This window comes from Dermacentor andersoni, chromosome 10 (genome assembly GCF_023375885.2).
Source record: "Dermacentor andersoni chromosome 10, qqDerAnde1_hic_scaffold, whole genome shotgun sequence".
Lineage (NCBI taxonomy): Eukaryota > Metazoa > Arthropoda > Arachnida > Ixodida > Ixodidae > Dermacentor > Dermacentor andersoni.
This window is the reverse complement of record NC_092823.1, coordinates 91,459,789-91,472,242: the sequence shown is the minus strand read 5'-3', so window position 1 is coordinate 91,472,242 and position 12,454 is coordinate 91,459,789. Positions and strand designations below refer to the sequence as shown.

Genomic DNA, 12,454 nt, shown 5'->3' with positions numbered 1-12,454 from the left:
ATGAATAAAGAAATAGATGAGGAGATATTTTAACGGATGAAGATTTCATGAGCTTACACGGAATTGCCTAATATATCCCCACTTTTCTGAACACTGTTTCTGTGCGGAAAACAGATATAGTTGAACATTTTTGCAAAACCTTTCCATTAAAGTACAATGGAAGCAATTTGCCTGGCTTCTTGCCTTGAATCTCAGTTTCATTATGCAGGGTTCGCGACAAACGGAACATTTTGCACCCAGAACACAAGCGCTGCGGTTATACGGCACTGGTATGGAAGTGGAGTGTATTGGACGACTCTGAAGGCGACAACAATGATGTGAGTAGAAAATTAAGCTTCTTTTTTCTGGACAGGTAGCATCTGACAGCGTAAAAGAAGTAAGTAAGATGCTGCAGGCGCTCGTCACTCGTTGATGCTCTAATCGAGTTATTGTGGGTTCTTGTTGAAAATAAAAAAACGTTATTTATTGCCACCTTTTATTCGCGTATAAGATCGCATTCGATGTCAGACATTTTGCTTGGGCTCCTTGAGGGCACGTTGAAAGTGAGTCGCTTCATCCCAGTCACGCTCTTGCAATGAGTTACGAGCATATGAGCGTCGGGAAGCGGTATTTGTGCGCCCCGTTCAGCGCAGACCATAGGGATGCGTGACATTCTACCGTCGCTTCCATGAAGGTAGAATTCAACAAACTTGTTTATGAACTTGCAGAAGCATATAAGGAATTTCATTATGGCAGTAGTAAAACAACAGATTCTGGGCTCTCGAGTGTGTAGCGATTTTGCCTTGCCGTCTAGACTGAACCTTTGGTAAAGGTCGCTTAAGGCCCCGTCACGCTATACCAGAAGGACACCAATGCCAACAATAGGCCGATGTTACGATCGATAGTCCAGTAGACGAAAAGACAGTGCCGCTGAACTACATTTTGTTGCTTTACAAAGACAACGATGCCTGTGTGACCGACGACGGCGTGCAGTCGCATGCGGAAAACATACATGCAATAACGACGACAAAATTAGGCTGCTGGCCATCGTTCAGCCAGTCTTCGCACCATTCATCGGCTGCTGAGGTAAAACATCGCACCGATTACATAACTGCCGAAGTTACTATCATGATGCACATATAAAGCCTATTTGCCCCTTAAAGTTAGCTCAACGAAAAAAAAAAAGGGATTTGACACACGGTGCAAGATGAAATTGTAAGACTTACTCTTGTCGGTTTCCCGAGGTCGGACGACCGAGCGTCGTAGATTCTTACAAGGTATCCTGTACTATTTTTACAAGTTTTTTTCTCAAACGCATTGTATAAAGCTAGCTGAGAAGCTCTCTCTCTGTCACACACACACACACACATTCTCAATCTCTCAATCAACGCACACACACACACACACACACACACACACACACACACACACATATATATATATATATATATATATATATATATATATATATATATATATATATATAAAGGGTGTTTCAGCTAACTTTAGCAGATGTTTAAAAACATGCCGATGTACTCTAAGACGACGAGCACGCAATTTTTTATGTTGCTTAATTAGATAGTTAGTCAAGATAAATAACCAACATCTGAAGCAAAGAAGTTATGCTAAAAACTGCAATGATAAAGTTGTAGCGCGCATTTCAAAACGCCTGATTAGACAGTTCCTAACTTTCTATGTATTACGTATTAGTGTTTTTCAGGTTACTGCGGATGCCCATGTTATAGAAAAAAATACCGCGTGACATACTCGCTTGCGCGACGCGATTGTCGCGCTCCCAAACTGTCCACGTAGAAACGAACATACCATCTCGCAGGGGGTGCTGCCGCTTAAAAGGAGGCAAGGCACTGACGAAGGTGTTTGCTGTGCGATTTACGCCAGCGATGTGCTTCCCTCGCGGCAGTTCCTGATAGCGATAAGCAGACGCCGCGGCAGCACAGCCGGATAAATTCGCGAGTGTGTGGGACGCTTGTGAGCATTGCAACCAGGTCGAGCAAGCGGGCATGTCACGTGGAAGATTTTTTGTATATCGTGGGCATCCGCTGTAAGCTGAAAAACACTAATAGTTAATATGCACCGGGTTAGAAACTGTCTAATCAGACGTTTTGCAAAGCGCTCTACAACATTCTAATTGTAATTTTTTCCCTAGCTTTGATGCTTCAGAAGTTGGCAAATCAATCTTGACTAATTATGTATTTAAGCAAAACACTAAAGATAGCGTGACACACTAGATAAGAACGTCAGCGACATGCAGTTCGTCGCGTCGTCTTAGATTGCATCGACATATTTGTAAACTCTTATTAAAGTTAGCTGAAGCCCCATGCGTACGTGTTATATATAGATAAATATATATATATATATATATATATATATATATATATATATATATATATATACATATATCAGCCTGGTTACGCCCACTGCAGGGCAAAGGCCTCTCTCATACATCACCAGCTACCCCGGTCATGTACTAATTCTGACCATGTTGTTCCTGCAAACTTCTTAATCTCATCCGCCCACCTAGCTTTCTGCCGCCCCCTGCTACGCTTCCCTTCCTTTGGAATCCAGTCCGCAACCCTCAATGACCATCGGTTATCTTCCCTCCTCATTACATGTGCTGCCCATACCCATTTCTTTTTCTTTATTTCAACTAAGATGTCATTACCTCGCGTTTGTTCCCTCACCCAATCTGCTCTTTTCTTATACCTTAACGTTACATCTATCATTCTTCTTTCCATAGGTCGTTGCGTCGTCGTCAATTTAAGTAGAACCCTTTTCGTAAGCCTCCAGGTTTCTGCCCCGTACGTGAGTACTGATAAGACACAGCTGTTATGCACTTTTCTCTTGAGGGATAATGGCAACCTGCTGTTAATGATCTGAGAATGCCTGCCAAACGCACCCCAGCCCATTCTTATTCTTCTGTTTATTTTAGTCTCATGACCCGAATCCTCAGTCACTACCTTTCCTAAGTAGATGTACTCCCTTGCCATTTCCAGTGTCTCGCTACCTATAGTAAACTGGTGTTCTCTTCCGAGACTGTTAAACAATATTTTAGTTTGCTGCTGATTAATTTTTGGACCCACCCTTCTGCTTTGCCTTTCCAGGCCAGTTAGCATGCATTGCAGTTGCTCCCCGGAGTTACTAAGCAAGGCAATATCATGAGTGGCTCTCAAGTCAATAAGGTATTCTCCATTAAGACGTATCCCCGATTCTTCCCAATCCAGGTCTCTGAATGCCTCCTGTAAACATGCTGTGAATACACTGGAGGGATCGTATCTCCCTGCCTGACGCCTTTCTTTATTTTGGATTTTGTTGCTTTCTTTATGGAGGACTACGGTGGCTGTGGAGCCGCTATAAATATTTTTCAGTATTTTTACATATGGCTCGTCTACACCCTGATTACGCAATGCCTCCATGACTGCTGAGGTTTCGACTAAATCAAACGCTTTCTCGTAATCAATGAAAGCTATTATAAGGGTTGGGTACATTCCCCACATTTCTCTATCACCTGATTGATAGTATGAATGTGGTCTATTGTTGAGTAGCCTTTACGGAATCCTGCCTGGTTCTTTGGCTGACGGAAGTCTAAGGTGTTCCTGATTCTAGGTGCAATTACCTTAGTAAATACATTGTAGGCAACGGAAAGTAAGCTGATCGGTCTATAATTTTTGAAAGTCTTTGGCGTCCCCTTTTATATGGATTAGGAATATGTTAGCGTTCTTCCAAGATTCCGGTACGCTCGAAGTCATGAGGCACTGCGTATACAGGGTGGCCAGTTTTCTAGAACAATCTGCCCACCAACCTTCAACAAATCTGCCGTTACCTTATCCTCCCCAGCTGCCTTCCCCTTTTGCATAGTTCCCAAAGATTTCTTTACTTCTTCCGGCGTTACTTGTGGGATTTCAAATTCCTATTGACTATTATCTCTTCTATTATTGTCGTGGGTGCCACTAGTACTGTATAAATCTCTACAGAACTGCTCAGCCACTTCAACTATTTGATCCATATCAGTAATGATATTGGCGGCTTTGTCTCTTAACCCATACATCTGATTCTTGCATATTCCTAGTTTCTTTTTTACTGCTTCTAGGCTTCCTCCGTTCCTGAGAGCACGTTCAATTCTAACCATAGTATACTTCCTTATGTCAGCTGTCTTACGCTTGTTGACTAACACGGAAAGTTCTGCCAGTTCTATTCTATCTGTAGGGTTAGAACATTTCATACATTGGCGATTCTGGATCGGATCTTTCGTCTCTTGCGACAGGTTACTGGTATCCTGTATAGCGGAGTTACCACCGACTTTTATTGCAGACTCTTTAATGATGCCCATCAAGTTGTCCTTCATTGCTTCAACACTACGGTGCTCTTCATGTGTTAAAGCCGAATACCTGGTCTGTAGCTTCATCCGGAATTGTTCTATTTTCCCTCTTAATGTTAACTCATTCAACGGCTTCTTATGTACCAGTTTCTTCCGTTCCCTCCTCAAGTCTTGGCTAATTGGAGTTCTTGCCATCCTATGGTCACTGCAGCGCACCTTGCCGAGCACGTCGACATATTGTATGATGCCAGGGTTAGCGCAGAGAATATGGACTATTTCATTTCTAGTCTCGCCATTCGGGCTCCTCCACGTCCACTTTCGGCTAACCCGCTTGCGGAAAAAGGTATTCATTATCCGCATATTATTCTGTTCTGCAAACTCTACTAATAACTCTCCTTTGCTATTCCTAGAGCCTATGCCATATTCCCCCACTGACTTGTCTCCGGCCTACTTCTTGCCTACCCTGGCATTGAAATCGCCCATAAGTATACTGTATTTTGTTTTGACTTTACCCATCGCCGATTCTACGTCTTCATAGAAGCTTTCGACTTCCTGGTCATCATGATCGGATGTAGGCGCGTACACCTTTACGACCTTCAATTTGTACCTCTTAATAATTTTCACAAGACCTGCCACCCTCTCGTTATTGCTATAGAGTTGCTGTATGTTACCAGCTACATCCTTAATAATCAGGAATCCGACTCCTAGTTGTCTCTCCGCTAAGTCTTGGTAGCACAGGACGTGCCCGCTTTTCAGCACTGCACATGCTTCTTTTGTCCTCCTAACTTCACTAAGCCCGATTGGATGTAGGCGCGTACCCCTTTACGACCTTCAATTTGTACCTCTTAATAATTTTCACAAGACCTCCCACCCTCTCGTTATTGCTATAGAGTTGCTGTATGTTACCAGCTATATCCTTAATAATCAGGAATCCGACTCCTAGTTGTCTCTCCGCTAAGTCTTGGTAGCACAGGACGTGCCCGCTTTTCAGCACTGCACATGCTTCTTTTGTCCTCCTAACTTCACTAAGCCCTAGTATATCCCATTTACTGCCCTCTAATTCCTCCAATTGCACTGGTAGACTCGCCTCACTAGATATCGTTCTAGCGTTAAACGTTGCCAGGTTCAGATTCCAATGGCGGCCTGTCCGGAGCCAGGGATTCTGAGCACCCTCTGCTGAGTCGCAGGTCTGACCGCCGCCGTGGTCAGTCAGCGGCTGGGGACTGAGTGCCGGGGTTTGATTGTTGTGTTGATATAGGAGGTTGTGGTCAAGTACTGCAGCAGGGTGGCCAATCCTGCTCTGGTGAGGGAGTGCGTTACTGGTTCTGGTCGCCGGGATTAGGCCACAATCCAGGCCTGGTTATGCAATTTTATCAACACGCGGAATTTTTTTTAATCCGGTGGAAAATTGCGCGGCACCGGGATTCGAGCCACGGTCCCCTTGCACGCGAGGTGGATGTTCTACCGCTACGCCACCGCTGCATACATATATGTGCAAGCACATATATACATATATTTAAGGACATTATATATATGTATATATATATATACGCTGCCCCAAGTATCATGCACTAACATTTAAAATGAGAAAATGCTGCGGACCTGGGCAGAGCCGTGGTGCTTCCTGTCAGAACAATTGATGTCTGCCATCGCTTCGGTATGTCGAGATTATTTTGTTCATTCCGCGTAATTCCATAATTGCTTAAATTAATTCTTCAGCTTCTCAAATGTTATAATTAGATGAAAAGTGTCAATCACAAAACTGCAGAGAAGCATGAAAAGCTCCCGACACAGCTTTCTGTTGCTCTATACGTGCTACATAAAAATATTTTTCCAAGCGTGAAATGAGGCCTGGAGCAGAGGCAACATTTCCGCGCGAATGGCCAATCGAGGCACTTGCAACGACAAATATTAGGCATTAAATGAAGAGAGAGGAAGAGAGTGGTGTGGATCAGAGGGCAAACGTGGATAGTAGACGTTGTAGTTGACATTTTTAGAGAAAGAAAATGGGTAAGACGGATAACCGGTGTGCCATTATAGTTGCAGAATGAGTGTTAAGAGAAGGGAAGTGCAGTCGACGACGGCAGAACACTAGCTGGGGTGATGAAATTAGGAAGTTTGCACGCGTAAGTTGGAATAACTGCGCAGGGCAGCGGTAATTGGAGATCGCTGGCAGAGGCCTTCGTCCAGCAGTTGACATAAAATAGGATGATGATGATGATGATGATGATGATGATGATGATGATGAAGCAGGTACCGCCACACATACTTTTGCATAACAAAGTGCATGTAAATAATTTTATTCATATAGGTTCTCTGGCAATATGGATATTCAATTACATTTTCCGGTGACGATTACCTTGTTTGATAACACTCGCTGTCATTAAATTATTCTTTCAGTAACAAATTACAAAATGTACCCACTCCTGTATTAGGCGCCCATTCCTCAAAGGAGTCAGTACATTATACAAATAACATGCAGGCACTAGTATTGTACTCGATATATTAATTTAATAAATAACAAACAGCCTAAAATAATGGAACACTACAAGTTTGTCCCTTTGGGGGGAGCACAGGTAGTGTACACTCATCAATTTCATCTACGAACGTTTCTAGTGTTTGCTGCTCAACATGAAATCGGTCAAGCGCGTTCGCTTTCCTGGTTACTTGAGGGAAAAAGAAAAACGAAACGCATTGTTATTACTTAAGCATTCTTCGTACATCGAGTGGTGCTTTTCGCGCGCTTTTCCTTTTTGCCTTTATGTTAATGAAAATTACAGGGTTAGTTTAGAAGTGACGATTCAGAAATTGATAAAAAAAAAATTCAGGCGGTGTATCTTTGCTCTGTCGCGTAGTGTAGCTGGTTCCGCATGCTGCAGAAGCTCAATAGGTGAATCGGTTCGTTTGTAAAGATTAAAGATGAATCTTATCACCATGCGCTGTACACTCCCAAGTGCAAAAGTGCTTCTATTCGTGATAGGAAACCACACTACCTATGCATATTATAGGATTGGTCAGATAAACGTGACGTATGACAAGTGAGTGGTTTCTTAAGTTGCATTGCAGAGGCTGCGTTTAGGGAAAAAATAACTCATTCATTGCCTTTTTGGCACGTGTTGCACTTGAGTTTTCCAGCTAGGATCAGAATTTATTGAAACCCCTAAGTATTTGTACTGAGTTACCGCTCGAAGGCTTACGCGACTAAATGAGTAAGGGAATGAAAGTTCCCATTTCTTCTTTGTTATAGTCATTGTGACCCTTTCTTCAATAACCGCTACCATCTGCTAGTTTCGACACCACTGGGCTAATTTTCTTAGAGAATTATTAACGGCCATTTAATGGTTAGGGTCTTGAATTTTGCTGTAGCGCATGCAATCGTCTGCGAAACACCTAATTTTATCGGAGTGGAGCCAATACGAATCCCTGCGGGACACCCGAAAAGACCTTAACTGTGTCAGAACAATGTTAATTGTGTTGCACGAAAAGTTAGTCATCAGAAAGGTAACTTATAACCCTGTTCACCACTGGAAAATTTCCAAGTTTTTCTGAAAACTTACAGATGAGTTTAGTATATGACATATGGTCAAAGGCTTCCGATACATCTAAAAAAAATGTGAGTGGTTATTATGGCCAGTGCCAAGTCATGCGTTGCTTCGACATGATGGGTGACTCTCGATAGCCCACTTCTGAAACGATGCTCAGAAAGGGAGATCAGGTTACTCTCTTCCAGTGAGAGAAATTGGACTGTAGTTTTACGGGGTGATATGTTGCCAGAATTGTGCGCCGTTATTCCCTTGGATATCCTCGAGTCTTCGGGAAAGCGGTAATTGCGAATTTATATCATAAATATGAGACGGTGCTATTTTTACCCGGTTCAGAATAGCGTTTCAAGAAATTGTTCGGTATTTCGTCCGAGCCACTGCTTTTGTTATCAAGTTTTGGGAGCAGTTAAAGAATCGCAGATGCTATGATTTCGAAAGATGGTAGTGTAATAACTTGATCCCTGTAATCAGGGCACGCTTGAATGGCGCTATGCTGTGCTAAAATTGAGTGGAAGTAGGAATTGAAAAGATTTGCATTGATCTTTCTGCCCGCGGCCTGTAAAGTCGTTTGGGGTGCACGTTTAGTGCGCATGTAGAGCCAAAATTTATCAGCGGAGTTTTCAATAAAGCTGAGTAATGTGTGTCCGAAAAAGCGGTGGTTAGCACTGCGTATTTTGCCTTTTGAGAACGACGTGATCTATGCCATCTAAGACCTACTGTTTCCTTCTATTTCTTGGGAATTTATTACTCGTTTGTTCTGGTGTTTTAATTCAATCATTTTGCGAATAATTGATAAACCGTGACTTCTTGCAGCCTTTCTCCTTGTGGGAGTAAAGTTAGCTATAAAATATATGACATAGTTTTTAAGATGTGTCCACACTTCATTTATGCTTGCGCTGTAATCAGCTCGACATTTGACAGAAGAAACTGTAACAGGTGACGCACCTGCTCTGAGCATATTAATTGGTGGCAACTACAGTGTCCAAAAGGATGAAAATATGTACATCGGTAACCTACCACGCACAATCAGCGTACTTCTGCTATCTTTGGATAACATGAACACTGCAAGCTCGCAGATTTGCGTACGTCTCCTGGCAAAATAACCTATGAGGTTTTATTTCATACTATTGTCTTTTTCCTTAAAACATGTCTATGTGGCCTTCACAGGCGCTATGAGCTGCTTCATAATTCTTCTTTACTTGGCTCACTCTACGACTTCTCTAGTTTAGGCAGAAGATTTTGGCCGGTAAAGCCATACGTTTTCATCCGTTTGAAGTAGATGTTGCTCATTACACCAATTATTGCGATTGGGGCCCCAGAACAACATACTAAGGGCTGAATAGTTTGCCGCTTCGTATAAATTTTACTTCAAATTTGCCACCGTTTTTTAAGCAACGATTACGTTTTCTGGCTTCCATTGGAGTTACGTTAGGTTCTTGTTGCAAACAAGAAAAGGATGCCGGGTGCAAGTCCACCAAATATTGGTCGAAAAATCTAAGTGGCGCTTATACGGCTCGCAGCATAGGTTTTTTTTTTTAACGTTGTTGCCAGGCAATCATCTGTGAATATTTCTTATCACTTTTTACTGGCCTTTTCTAGAGCGCTTTCCTCTAAACACGGCAATAAGGAAGTGCTTCGATTCACACATGACTCAGCCACGTGTACCCTGGCATTGAGTAACGATGCACAACTTTGAAAGCAAGGTGTTCTTACAGTACATAGAGCCCTTGCCTTCAGCATGCACATCAAGAGTGTTCCCAGTTTTGCTACCAGATGCCTTCACAAGACAACCAAAGAATAATACGGAAAATATAATCAAAAACAATTCTTAGTGAAGATAGCTAATGCACACCTTGTTGATCTTCTCTAAGAATTCACTCAGATGCGAACCTGGTTGCGCTAACGCTTTTCAGAAGGGCTGCAGAGGGGGCATTAAAATAGCCCAGCCACCACCTTCAAGTACAGTATTTGTGTCACGTTAGTAAAATAGTAAGGAAAGTAGTGGTAGAGTAATCAATCACTGCTTGATAGCTACACAAGTGAAATCAAGTGCCGGTACTGATACATGTTTTTGAGGCTAGCTAGTAGTGAAATTACACATGTGTGAAGCGAGTTATAAGACCTTCGCGTGATCCTCACTCATATACGGGAGATATTTTCCCCATCTTTTCTAGATGTTTCATGGCTTACTATGCTGATATTAAACATTTAATTTATCTTGTTTTTTTCCCACAGATTCGGCTCGGAACACTTCATAGCAATAAACAAAAATGATCGAAACAGGATGAATGAGACATTCTCGTACGTTTTACTTTGGTTTATTTTGAAATCAGCACAGATGATTTTATAGGCGAAGCTTGCGCTAAGATGTGCAAGATTTATTATTGCATTCCTCTCATCTTTCCACCTATAACAACGTAATATAAAAAGCTTTTCTTTTCATAGTGCAGTAATGCGAATACAAGACATTTCTAAATAACTCAGCATGCCTGAATCTATATATCAGGAAGAATATGACTCTGACTTCTCGCTAATAATAAAATACTATGACAAGTGGGTGATCGTGGAGCTGACCCAATCAAATGCTTCAGCTTCTGGCTTATTCAATTTTCTGACCCAAGTCAAGAAACGAGATAAGCACTCGGAAACAGAACATCAAGCGATGCATCTTTAAATTAAGTCAATATATGACGGCAATTTACTGTCCTTTAGTAAACTTTTAATCAAAAGTTAGCCTCTACCTGCATTTGCCACGAGCTACACGAGTGTAAATCGCGAAATTAACTTGTGTGCAACTGTCCATATTTCTAATATTAGGCTCAGCGTGCTATTTTTTTATTCATGCATGCACGGAAAGCTTTATACCGGGTGCTCCGCGAACATTTTCGCAATGTTTAAAAGGCTGCCTGTGGTAGATAGCACAATTCTAGTTCACGAGGTGGTTTATTCAAAGCGGCGAACAGTATTCGCACAAAAAATTCAACTGCATAGTCGACTAATTAACAAAAGGAGCTTACAATGTTTGAACTAATTACATTACGGCCCATATTGCAAGTCGAAAATTCTAGCCGCGGATTTCACAAGGTGGATCCACTTGGAATGCATTCTCAGAATGACACCAGTTTCACGATATTAATTCTTAAACTTTGCAAGGAAGTGCATTGGTGATCTAGTTACTTTCTTAACAAAACGTCGTTTTATGCATTCAAGTGAAAAGTAACCGGAACGCCAATGCATTTCTGCGCAAAGGCCGGGAAATAATATCTTGAAGCTGGTGTCATCCTGAGAATTTGTTCCAACTGGATCCGTCTTGCAAACTCCACGACTAAGAAAAAGTTTTTTATAAAAAAAATTATTAAATGAATTTTTGTTCGTTAGTCGATTATACACTTCAATTTTTTCTACGAGTGATGTCCGCCGCTTCGACTAGACCACCTCGTGAACTGGAATTGCACTGTCTGCCACAGGCAAACTTTAAGAATTTTGAAAGTGTTCCCGTTCCGCTTTGTAAATATTTGTTGTGTGTCACAAGTAGAACGTTTTCTGCTAGTTGACCCATTGCTCACTCAGCCAGTCTTGTGTGACTACATCCTCCATAAAATATTCTGATTGCAAAATAAACTATCACGAATGCCATGGCTTAATAGCGAAGCCCACGTTACATAAATTTATCCGTCTGACGCATTTGACGGTTAAGCTTGTTAATAATCATAGATCCAGAGAGTTCAAATGTCATATTTGTGTATAATTCGTATGTTTTCAGTACAACATCATTTAAAATACAGGGTCGGTGGCTCTTCGTCCACGTATCCCACCTGTAATATTTCTGCTTAAGAGCCCGTACCGACATGACGTCCAAGAATGATACATGCATGATGATTATCTTCAATTCATTCAAATTAAATGTATAGTAAACCATGCATGCTTGCCCACAATGAGCAATGCATGTTTGATTGCATACTAGTCGCAATACCTATTATATCTATTCTGAATGCATTGAGGATAATCTTTACTAGCTACCCTTGCAAGGGGTTATGTCGCCGTTATGACCCTAATGAAGATCTCCCATAAAATGTATCATTACAGTTCTTTGACATTTTACATTGCAGGAAATGCCCGAAGTGGGAAGAGACTGCAAATATTCTGGCATGTTGACGACAGTGGGTTGAAGGCCTTGCAGTGACACACCCTTTCATTTTCCTCTGTAAAATCTCACAGAAACAAGATGCAATGTAAATGAAGCATCTGATACGTGGAAAGAAAGTGGAATAAATTGTTGTTTAATGTATAATAATTTCAATTTATCACTTTAAAAGTCCCATTTAGGGTATTACCTAAGGGGTGGTTAACGTTTATACATAAGAAAAGGCAGGTGTTACGGTGAAATACAAGTTTCCAGAAATTCTGAATGACGTGATGGCAGCGACATTCAAGAGTAGGTCGATGAAAAAAGGAGGCAGTTCGTGTTGGAGGGCGAGAAAATTGGAGTAGATGGCTAGTGAGCTGTGACATGCGTGAAGATGATGGTGCGATGTAGGGTGGGTGGCTAAGCAAGCTGTAAAAGAAATTGCGGTAAAGGGGGAACGTGGCGATACGA

At 41.8% G+C, this 12,454-nt stretch overlaps 1 long non-coding RNA gene across 1 annotated transcript; it reads left to right on the top strand.

Moving 5' to 3' along the window:
• Positions 1-214: 214 nt before the first annotated feature.
• LOC129380252 (uncharacterized) lies at positions 215-12,137 on the top strand. Its single transcript, XR_008608279.1, has 3 exons — positions 215-317; positions 10,093-10,158; positions 11,967-12,137. It is a non-coding gene; the product is annotated as an uncharacterized lncRNA (long non-coding RNA).
• The last annotated feature ends 317 nt before the right edge of the window (positions 12,138-12,454 follow it).